Here is a 12206-nt window from a genome sequence, read left to right on the forward strand (position 1 = left end):
TAGTAATCTGGTAATACCATTCATTGTCTTTTTAGTTTGTTTTGTGTTGTTTTATTTTTAACTGAATCATTAATGTCTTAAAACATTCTCATGCAATTTTAATTTTCCAATTTGAAATCCTAGCTCTGTGCAAGATAACAGCAAAGGTCTCATTTATTTCAGTAGGATCAAGATTTCATTACAGCATGGAAAATAACAAGCTTCATAACTGAATGCATGAGAAAAGTGTTCTTATTTGTGACAAAATGTCTATATAACCTTTATGGTTTTTAAGTGCAATCCCTTCTGAATGCACAGCATTGTTAAAGGAAACAGGAGATTTACTTTTCTTTCTGGGTTCAGTATTAGCAGACAAGATCAAGCAGTCGAATAAAACCTCCTGCACCAGCCATCAAAGGAATTATGACAGTGGTACCTGGGCTAGGAATTGAAAGGAGAAGGTACCTTTCATTTGCTTTCATCTGGGCTTGGTGGCTTTCCTTTCTCAAAGCATTAGGTATGTGCCAAAGGAGGGCTGTGGGCTGTCAGAACTTAAGCAAAGAAGAAACACTGGAGAGGAACTGACACCCAAGTTACAGACATAAAAGCTTTAAAGAACTCAAGTCGCTTCATTGTGACAAATCAGGAGAGAGCTTGCCTGAGAGGAATTTCCAGTGATGTAAACAACAGCCTGAATGTAGGCCATTTACTGTGCTTATCCGTTAGTTTGAGCGTGTAGTGCCTTTTAGGAATGGATAAACTACAGTGCATTTTGAAGGAACTACTTAGGCATCCCTTCAATTCACTTCTGTTGTGTGTCCATGAATGGAGATATCTGCAGGATCTAACCTGTTGGACCTACTGAAATAGCAACAGCTGCTACTGACGCAACTGCAGTATCAGCTATGGTTCAAGACAAAACTAATCACAGATTTCAATTCTGAGAGAGTTACAGGCTTGAGATCTGGCAGCTAAGAGGGGAAGAGGAAGGAGTGGATGTGACCTCAAGTCAGCCACAGCTGTGCGGTGAATCCAGAGCTACCCATGTATTCCCTAAATCAACCAACCAACCAACCAAACTGTTTTAGTAGACTATAAGGTAGATTAATCAACTTTTTAAATACAGAAAAATGAAAACAGAATATTAAAAAAAAAAAAAGGGATTATTATCCAGTTTCTCCTTGTCCACTGTGTCCTGCAGATGAACTATTGTCTCAGTCAGCTCTAGAACTTCCTGAAGTGTGCCAAACATCACATTATCGTACCTGTAACTTCCTAAAAAGCCTTCCTCTCTGTGTCTGTGAAACTTCTCTCAAAGAACACTTTCCCTCAGCCTCTAGAAGGTCATATATTAAACTCAACTCTCTTTTTAAGGAATTGAGTGCCTACACTGAATAAAAAAAAACAACAGCAAAGAAAGGGTACTAGCTGTCACACAGCTGCTCAGACAGGAAAAATTGTTCTCCTACTTCTGTTGCCATGACAATAACCATTTCTACAGAAAGGCACACTGTGGTTGAGAAACATTCTGTCTAGCTGTTTGAACAAAGCATCAGCATCATAACAATTACCTTACCTTACTCAGACTAACAGGCTGCCAGTTGCAATATCCCTTTTATGACAGTGACTAGTACCAGATGCTTAAAGAGGAAGATGACAAAAGACTAGTTTTAAACAGTTATGGAAAAATCTGTTCTTGGAGGACATTTCTAACTGCTTTTAGATAGGTATTAGCTCATGGCATAATTCATAGGATATGAATTATCCTATGTATATTTTTTTCTGATTACATAGCCGTCCTATGCAATATAACTGTACTTTTTCTTGCTGAGCATGTAGCACTCAATTATCTTTAATCATCTTCTAAGATCTTATATACAAAGTTCTTCATTGGCTATGAGCTAGTGTCAATATTTTTATCTTGTTTAAAAAGATTGTTTTTTTTTTTTAATCCATTTATCATAGATCCACTTTTTTTTTTTTTTAACAAGCAATCTATTTTACATAGAGTAAAAAATAAATAAATCATCTTCCACTTCAGTCACTTTTTACTTGACATGTCTATCATAGAATATCCCAAGTTAGAAGAGACTCACAAGGATCACTGAGTCCAATCCCTGTCTTCACACAGGACCACCCAAAATTCAAACGCTATGTCTGAGAGCAATATCCAGATGCTCCTTGAACTCTGGCAGCCTGGGGCCATGACCACTGCCCTGGGGAGCCTGTTCCATGTGCACCATCCTCTGGTAAACAACCTTTTCCTAACCCTCAGTGTGACACTTCCCTGATGCAGGATCATGCTGTTTCCTTGGGCCCTAAATTTCAATGCAATTACAAATATGGAGTCTTGAAGGAAATAAAAATGCTGATAATTACACCAGGGTATTGTATTTTTAAAAATATAGAAGAAATTTCCATGGATGATTCATCATGAAGGAGAACTGCACTAAAACAAGCAAAAAAATGCAAGGACACAGTATGCACTCAGGAACAACCTGGGTCATACAGACAAAAGTTGAAATATGGCATGGACCATCAAATAAGCTTGAACAGTAAACTTGAGAAGGCATATAGCACTTCTGTGTGTATTTGGATTCTGGTAAATTAATGGCATCTTTTATGAGCAGCTGGCCTACTTCTTTAAATGACTGATTTGGCTCCTTTCTTTTCTTGATGCCAGACTTCTCAATTGAGGCAGTAGCAAGAATAGACTTGGAGGGGCATTTGAGACAAAATAATTAAATAATTCTTGCCAGAGAATTACTATTCCACGTTTTAACTTGGTAATAAGATAAGATGCAGTAATCATGATTTGTACTCCTTTCTAATAGAAATTGCTGTTACATTCTTAATCTTCCTTTTGTACATGAAGCAACAATGTTTGGGGGAAAAAAAAGGGAAATAAAAAGATTTTGAACCAAGAGTAATACTCACAAGTCAGCTGCAATTCCGTTTTACACAGAGATTAGTACAAATTCAAGGAAAGCCTGAACTTAAACTTCAGTGAACATAGGGCTGTTAAAGACTAAGAAGTGATGCTGTGAGTCTGATAGTTAATCATGACATGAGTGGATTTTAGTGTATTTGCACAGTTAAGGAACATTCAAGGTAAATACAAATATATTCAGTCATGGATCCAGTAAAATAAAATACATACAAATAAGTTAAATACACAAATATTCAGCAAAAACACCAACTTTTTTTTCAAGATTTTAAAGAAGTCCATCATAATTTTGTATTAATACAAAAAGAATTTTTAATAGGACAATTTCTGGGCAGAAGTGCATTCTGTAATAGAAACTTAGAAAATTATTGTAAAATGATTTTCTGCTGATAAATTTATTAGCTCTAAAAATGAAGACTTAGGAGGTAAGATGAAAAAGAAAATGGAACCGATAAGAGCAAAAGAATATGATGGCTGCTATGTTATCCCTGTTGGAAAGAGTGCAACATCTTGCAACTAAGATATCAAACTGCTGCTCAGTGACCAAGAAAAATTAGCAGAAATTACCTTGGAAAAAAAATTAAGACAAACTGTTACAGCAGGAGTGTGAAAGAGGGGCTCAAATTATGAACAAAAAAAATATTATCTGTTGCATGAATAAGATACTTGCCATGATGAGAAATTTACATAATGTACATAAATTTTCATTTAAAAATAGCAAAATATAGAAGTATTTAGGGTTGCTCTTTTCCACTTTTCTGTGTACTCTGATATTGCTAGGAGTACCAAACTACTTCAAGACCTCTGTTCCCTTTCAAGAAGTCAGAAACACATGGACTGTACACATACTTTTCTATTGAGAGAGGTATTGCAGTAGCTTTTATAGTTAAAGAAAAAAAAAAGTCAAAACAGAGAGAAAAAACAAATGCTCATTGTCATCTTAAAGACTTATGTATCCAAAGTGAGAAAATGGCTTGAGAGACTCATGCAAGAAAATGCATCTAGTAACTTCGATCTTGAACACTAATTCAAGAGATTTGTTGTGAAATGAATGTTCTTCTTGCTCAGGGAAGAGAAAGGAAATGGAAGAAAAAAGGCATTTGAGCCCCTTCTTCTGTTTATTTCAAAAGATACAAGATGGTTCAAACCAAACTATTTCTGCCTATTATGTTCAGTGCTAGTAACAGAGAGTGAAGTACAGAAAAATGGGCAAGGTTCTATTTCCATCAAAAAACGATATGCTACTAAGCCAAAATTATCTCTTCAGTTTGCTAAGGAGTAATTCATGGAAAGTGTCCAAGACACCTAGGTATTCAAAAGGAATCAAGCTAAATGGGAGTGGAGGGCAGTGGGAGCAGATAATCGTCAGGAGGGCTGGTTTGAAGGGGAATAATGGCCCCACAAGTTATCTTGCTGAAATCTAACTCATATTACCCGATCTCCAATCTCACTGCACTGTGCTCATAGGGGGTGATGCATTTTCAGAGCCAAGGTGCAGCTGGCATGTAAAATGTTTCATTTCTTGGTAAGATTTCTTGTAATTTCAGTGGGGTCCCTGGTTGCGGCCTGCTGCAGAGAGATCAAGCATCCCGCTGAGGTTAGGCTCCAGCGAGGGAGCTAGGGAAGAGAAATTGAACCGAAAATAGATGTAATATTGTACTAATCAGGGGCACGACTTGTCTGTGAAGGTCACTGTATGTGTCTCAGACCTACTAGCTAACAACATACGCAGTGAGGTGAATACAATAAATAGATGTGTGTGCTGCAGTAATTGCAGGATTAGAAGAGTACATGCTGCCAGAGGGGTCTTAACAGGGCAGGGGATCAAATAGAGGCTGAATTTAGGATTTACATGGTGTAGTTTTGTGTGACCTTGGTGTTACCTGTGGCAGCAAGAGCATGGCTATGAACCCAAATAAGTGGTGAGAGCAAAAAGATTTCCAGAATACAAATCCATCTTGAAAATAACATCAGAAGAGTTTACATTTTTGTTTTGCCTTGTTTTTGACAAATACAGTGAAACTTCAAATTAAAAATCCTCCTTCCTTTTTCGCTTAGCCCATTAGGAGTAGGATCACTGCACTCTGTAATGATACACTCAATTTCATCTGTGAGCAATGATTATTGCTTCTGCTTGCATGGGAGACCTCTGAGACTACCCCAGGTCATTCTGGAGAAATGTTGTGGTCAATTAAGCACTGTGAGGGTCATTCTTCCTGCAGAATGAACACTGAGATAAAATACTAGCCTGCAACAGGCACTGAAGCTGTTTTCAGCTGAGGCATTAAAGCCAGCAAAAGATACAAAATCATGTTAATGAAGAATGAAATTGTTACTCTGAGCATATTAACTAAATCTCATTTGTCTCATTAGATCTACACTCAAACTCTGTCTATTTTGTAATTAAAGAATTTGTCACTTTTCTTCTCTGTGCCATCACTTTGCAAGGGAATTTCACCTTAAAAATGGTAAAACACGTTTATTTAAAGCTTTCATTATTATCTTACTATTAGCAAGAAGCATCTTCAACTGCATTTTGCTGACATAGCTCTACTAGATTGAAGTGAATGGATTTTAATATATATCAAACACAGTACAAACTGAGAATCACTCTCAATAGTATTGTGATATTAAAATTTACTGCTTTCAGTTATTTTGATTCATTAATTTGGATTTTATTTTCATTTGTTAATTTGATGCCACTTATCATGCTATCAAAAATATTCACATCATAAACATTTTTATTAAACCTAACTTTCAAGCCCCATTTATTTTTCTTCCTTTCTCTCAGACATTCTAGGTGCTCTGGTGCCAGAAATTCAGAATAAGAAAAGCTTTTGCACCACTCTGCTGTATGAACCTCCCCCCCCTCACAACTACAGACAAGCAGCAAACATGCTAAAAGTATTTCAGGAGTCATTAATAACTTTACATCCCTTGAAATAGTGTTTAAAACAGAGATGCATCATAAACCAGACATAACCTTGTCTCCGCGATTTCTATTTTCATTTGATCATAATAACTAACTCACATTATGCATCTAAATGTATCTTGTATCTTAGATATGAAATTTAAAAGAAAAATTCCACAAGTATTTTGCAGCAAACAGAGCAATCAGTCCCCCAAAGCAAAATCCAACCTCTCTTGTGAAAGAAAAAATGAACCAGTCAATTAACATGTGTGCATAGCAGGATAATTCAGAATGGAAAATGATTATTGCAAAGCATTTCTGAAGAACAGCACAAAAACAAAAAAATATTACTGTATTAAAACGTTTCTGATAGCAATGTGTTCTCAAACCTGTGATTACACAGGGAAATTATTTTAGACTGATCTAGCTTTTATAATATACTTGTATTTCACTATGGACTGCAAACATGACATGCATAATTAGAGGAAGAGAGGGAAACAAACTGACTATGTAGTGGACCATGCCACAGCTCAGCGTTAGATTCTGTTCTGTATCTGCAGTAAAAGGCGGCTACTGCGGCACTGATATTGTGTTCTGTTTATGTACATTTTGTTCTATGCAGGTAGGTAGGCTAAAGGAGTTAAGGGAGAGTAAGGAGCCCAACATAGCACATAGTCAATGGTCTTTAGCCATACACAAAGAAAACACTATGGGCAATGTTAGAAGCCAAACAACATTTACATGGGAGCATATTTAGCACAGTGAAAAATAGGTGAATGGAGATAATATATTGAAATTAAGAAATTTTAAAAGGAATCTTGGCTAAAAATCTTCTGGCAGCAATTCTACAAACCTGTAGAACTGTCTCTCACAAGAAACGCAAGAAAACCCATACCTGGTGCTGGCCAAAGCAACAGGAAACACATGACAAGATTCTGGATGTCCTTCTATCAATTACTTCCCCTTCTAAATTCCATGAGCCGAATTCCCTGCAGATGTGTCTCTAAAAAAAAAAAAAAAAAAAAAAAATTGTTGAGCTGAAATATTTGATTCTTTTTTTTCTGCTCTTCTGTTTCTGTATCTTTGAGTAAACATACTGCAGGATAATTAAAAATCACTTGACTAAAAACACAGTGACTACTGATACAATCAGGCTGAGCAGGTCTAACTTGAAGTTTTATTAAACTAATACAGCAATAAGAGTTGTAAAGAGCTGATGTTCACATATCCTTAGGAAGGCTTGTGTTTGGAGCTGTAGTCAGCTGTGCTATCCTTCCAAGCTATGTTTATGCTCAGTTCCACTGGGTTGATGTACATTTACACTGAGAGCCCTAATTTTCCCATGGCTCTGCATTTCAGAATTTCCTGACTGATGGGCTCCTGAAATCTGCTCCCCTGCTTGCTCTCTGTGGTGTGCCCAGCCTGAGATCTGCTGGCACAGCTGTATGACTGCACACATAGTTCTCCCTTACTAGGAGATCCCTGAGGGATAGTGCATTTGTTTCAGGTTTAGATTTTTAGAAGAGGACAAGTGCAGGAGGGTGTGAAGGTTCCTATGTCATTGATAATGTCTGAGCAGGCAGTAGTAGTTTCTCTAGCCTGTTTTGCCTGGGATTACTCTTTCAGGCACAAAACATTTGTATGAAAATGACTCCCCTTCAGTGCTCCATATTGAAGTCATCTCAGTAAAACCTCAAGCAACCTTGAGAACCTCTGTCCAGTGCCAAAAGAATTCATTACCTTCTGGATATTGTGGGCCTTTGTAAGTGGAGATTCATATTCAGTTAGCAAAATTCACCATTAAGGTTATTATTATAAAGTTGTGATCTCAATCTCAACAGATATTACATCTATACTCTCTTGTCAGTTGTGAAAGTTATTGCTAAACATGGATCAATGTGCCTTAAAAACATGACTTTACACATTTAATCTACTGCTCATTCATGAGAATTTTAACTATAAATAGTAATGGATGTTATTTATAACACAGGGCCTGTGAACATTCACCAACATCTCTTTTTCTGTGAATACACAAGCAGAACTAAATTCATGAAAGTACTTGTTATTTCAAAATAAAATAGATATCCCTGCTTTTAACTTGTTCAGTCCCAGATACTGCAAAAGCCCTGGCAATGAGATAAAGGCTTACATCATGGACATTGCTCTAAACTCTTTGCTGCTGTTGGTCATTTGTCCTTACTTGGAATAAACTGGGTAAAGCTCTTCAAGCAAGAATTCATTTCCTGTAAGGCAGCTGTGGAGCCTGCACTCCGATAATTAACTACAAATAGAGAATTTTGTATAATTTCCTGGACTTCATTGCCTTAAATTTCCTCTAATTATTGTAACATCCTCTGTGCCTCATAACTACTTTGATGTCCCCGTGAAAGCATTCTAACGCAGTCTTCTCTGATGCCCCCATTAAATTGTTCCAATTGGAGTGTACTGAGCAAGTCCAGACAGTTGGATAGCCATGTACTTTGAGATCCCAAGAGGAAGAAGTAGTTTGGAAAGTCTTTCCCAAAGGCTGCATTCATACCCATTTCAACATTTTTTTGCCCAGGCAAAGAAAAAGGAGCAATAGGCACAAACTGGTGCATAGGAAGTTCCATACAAACATGAGGAGAAACTTCGAACGTTATGGAGCATTGGAACAGGCTGCTCAGAGAGATTTTTTTTTCTTTTCAGTATCCAGAATCATTCTCTCCTTCCTGCATATATTTTTTCCAAGTGTTGCTTCCCTCATCTCTTGTCCTAACAGCAGACTCTGAGTTATTAGAGTTTTTTATATTGATTATCTAATTCTCTGTATGATATGAATACTGCAACTGCAATTGCATTGGTTTCTATTGTCAGGGCCAGGAATACTAACACAGCATCTGACCAAAGGGAATCAGAGTGCAAAAGTCCACAAAAACAACAACAACAACAAAAAACCCACATTAAAATGACAGTATTAATAATCTGATTATATTCATTCCTTCAAGAGAGTAACAAAATATCTTGTCATAGTTCTTTTTTAGCCTACAGCATGTATATGAGCTCTAGGGAAAACCAAAACTCACAGAAATTTTAGATACTGCAGTGAAAAGAATAACTGCAAAATAGTATTAATATTCACCATCTAAATTCCAAATAGTGTCACAATAGATTTGGTCCCAAAATGAGATAATTACATTAAATCAGGAAATAACAAGAAGAAAAGAATGAGGAAAGGTCTTATTGTGCTTGAGAGTTTCATACATATCAGAAAAAGATCTGTTGTCTCCTCCATGACTCCAAGTTGGAATTCAAAGTGTTCAGTCAAAATATCCTGATAGATAAATTTTTCCAGTAAACAAGTCAGAAAGTAGATCTTCCCAAATTCCTTTTTTGCATCTCCGTTCAAATCAATTTTTCACTCTCATCTTCTGCTCCCACTACCTGAATGACCTATAGATTGAAGAGGGTAAGGAACCCCAGCTGCCCTCCTCACAGTGGCCAGGAGAAAATGCAACAATCTTGTTTTTTCTTTTTTTCTTTTCTTTTCGATTTTCCTTTAGGATACATCTTACTAGGTGTTAGTAATCATCCTTTACAGAAATTTTCCATGAAATCCCAGTTCTCACATCGCTTAGGCCACACTTAAAATTTTTAACAGTCTTCTCCTGAGGGTTGTGTTAAGTCATAGTTTAAAATCTTGCTCTAAGTCTAGACTATTAGAGAGGGATTCACACAGGCTGCTTTGATTCACTAAGCACAGTAGAGCACCAACCATAGAATCACAGAGTCATGGAATAGCTTGAGCTGGAAGGGACCCACCTGGATCATCATGTTAATTCCTGTCTCCACAAAGGACCACCAAAATTCAAACCTTTTGTCTGACCACTGCCCTGGGAGCCTGTCCTGGTGCCTGACCACTCTTTAGGTGGAGAATCTTTTCCCAGTACCCAGTCTCTATCTCTCCTGACGCAACTCCATGTTGTTCCATTGGGCTTCAGATTCCAATGGAATTATACATATAAAGTAATCTGTGGCAAACTAATGAAAATCAGTGCTAGCACGTTTCCTGTTATTTCATTCTGACAATGTGGATGCAAACTGGTCGCCCAGCTCTAGCTGTGAGCTAAAAAAGGAAACCTTTATACATCTCAATTTCCAGAATCTTTTCTTACCCCGATGATGAAACTCTCATAGCTGTTCTTTCTGTCCTACCTAGCACACTGCTGAATGAGGAAGTAATCTTTTTCAAAGCACATTAATAAAACCTTTTGAAGATACATAAGCACTATGACACATAAACCTGTATCCTCACAGATGATATGAGGCACAGTTTAAAACCTGACTGGAAGTCACACTCTGGTGCTTTGTAGTTTGTCTTAAAGTTCAGTGAAAGCCTAACATTTAACATTACTACTTTTCTGTATAGATTGCTTTTCTGCAAAGAAAATATCAGTGTTTCAAAAGAAGATGTTACCTGGTATAGTTTGAACTCTGTATATACCTATCCCCATATAAGAAGGATGCTGCACCAAAATAAAGGCAGCCTAACAAGAAATCAGAGAGCACGCATCTCTAGCAAGGTATTCAAATTAGTGATGTTTGATATATGCTGTATAGATAGAAATCACAGAATAGTACTTGTAGACAGCAAGTCTCTTTTTCTTTTTTTTTTTTTATTAGGAAATATATATTTTTTTAAATTGCAAATTAATAGCTGACATTTCCCTAACATTTCTTAAGCTGATTAATGCTGAGAAGTAATTCCAGTAAAGGTATCAAGCCAGGCTACATTAAGTGATAAGGATTACACTAATTCATCTGCAGCATCTTGATAAACAATTTTTCAGTGATGGATGAGAGGAATTTAATTTCTACCAACTATGGCCTGAATTCCTTCTGATTAACTCCTGAAAAAGGTCTTGAATACAGACATGCAAACTGACCCTACTGACTGAACAAAATAACATCTGCCTACCTTCTAACTGTAAATCTGATCAGTAATTTGTTAATTGATAGTATTATGTGCATAAACAATAGTAGATTTATTAGGACACTTCTGAGGAATATTTCTTTTTCACGAATTTTTATGGGCACCTTTTTCCAGTCCCTTTCTCAAAGTGCTTAGCACGTCACATCTTTCTTCATCTTTATTACTTCAAGATTTGTGCTGAACTCCAGCTAACTAGGAAAAAATGATCCCGAATAAGTTTCATACAGAAAGAAATATAATTTTCCCTAACAGATAGGCAAACCTGAGCAAGGCCATCTCAGTCAGCATAAACCATTTTAATATGATTTCACAAAAATATTGCACTCGAGTTATGATCAATTATCCAGCTGGAGAAAGAATTGCCAAAAACATACCAGCTAATCTGGTCCCATAAATTTCAGTATAATAATGACTGTAAAGTAGACTATAATATGTGTTTCATTTCTCTGTAACACATACAGTCCCATTATTTCCCTTGATTTATCTTCAAGTATTTCTGTACCTTATGAACTCCACCATATACATAATAATTTGTCCATCTGTAGGAAATATTTCATAATGGCGGGCTAGACAATATATGCACATTTTGCTTTTGCAGTCCAGTAGTTTAAAATACATTTTTCTTCATGACTAATATACACACAAGGCATTTCAGGCTAACCTCACTAATCTTCTTATGCACTGTCATTCCTAATACGCATATCTTCATATCCTTCAGAAGGACAATATCAAACATTTATCTATTATACTACCCATTTTATTAGAAATCAAGTAGTTTGCAGACATTTCTCTACTCAGAAATAAAAACTGTTTTGTCCTGTGCTACTAAGGATAGAAGAGTGAATGAGAAGTGTAGACAAAAGATAATGGGAGACTATTACTCAAGCAAACAGAATGACAGAATTTAGAGAGCAGAAGTGTGTTCACAAATTTCATCTAAGGATTCAAACCACAACATCGTGCTTTCACTAACTGGTTTCTACTTCCTTGGAAAAAAAAAAAAAAGAAAAGAAAAAATGAGTGAGTAGGGTACTCACATGAGTATCCAGTTGCATATAATTCTTCATTGTGTGCTCTTATATTCAATGTCCAGCCAATAACGTAACTTTTAATATTGATATTAGAAAATTTGCTTAAATGCATTAGCAGTTATGGAGTGAGTTTTCATACTCTGTACCAGATTTACATCCACTTTCAAAGCTACTTGTAGCATTTATTGACTCATACTTTCATCTGTAATGCTGAATGGATTCGGTCTAGTAAGAAGCACAGTCTCACACATTTTTCCTTTCCCAGTTCCCTTACATCCCTGGTTCTCTGGAGTGTCTTTTCTATAGGAATTATGACATTACTTAGATATATTAAAACATGTTAATGAATTACTTTTATGATAATGA

At 36.4% G+C, this 12206-nt stretch overlaps 1 protein-coding gene across 1 annotated transcript in view; it reads right to left on the reverse strand.

Annotated features, from left to right (window-relative positions):
• Positions 1-12206, reverse strand: part of RAG2 (recombination activating gene 2) — a 565728-nt gene that overhangs the window by 245036 nt on the left and 308486 nt on the right. The window contains exon 4 of the mRNA XM_040700890.2: positions 6733-6840. The gene's annotated coding sequence lies outside the window, so the exon portion shown is untranslated. The remainder of the gene's footprint in view (positions 1-6732; positions 6841-12206) is intronic.

Source organism: Gallus gallus, chromosome 5 (genome assembly GCF_016699485.2).
Source record: "Gallus gallus isolate bGalGal1 chromosome 5, bGalGal1.mat.broiler.GRCg7b, whole genome shotgun sequence".
In the NCBI taxonomy this organism is placed as follows: Eukaryota; Metazoa; Chordata; class Aves; order Galliformes; family Phasianidae; genus Gallus; species Gallus gallus.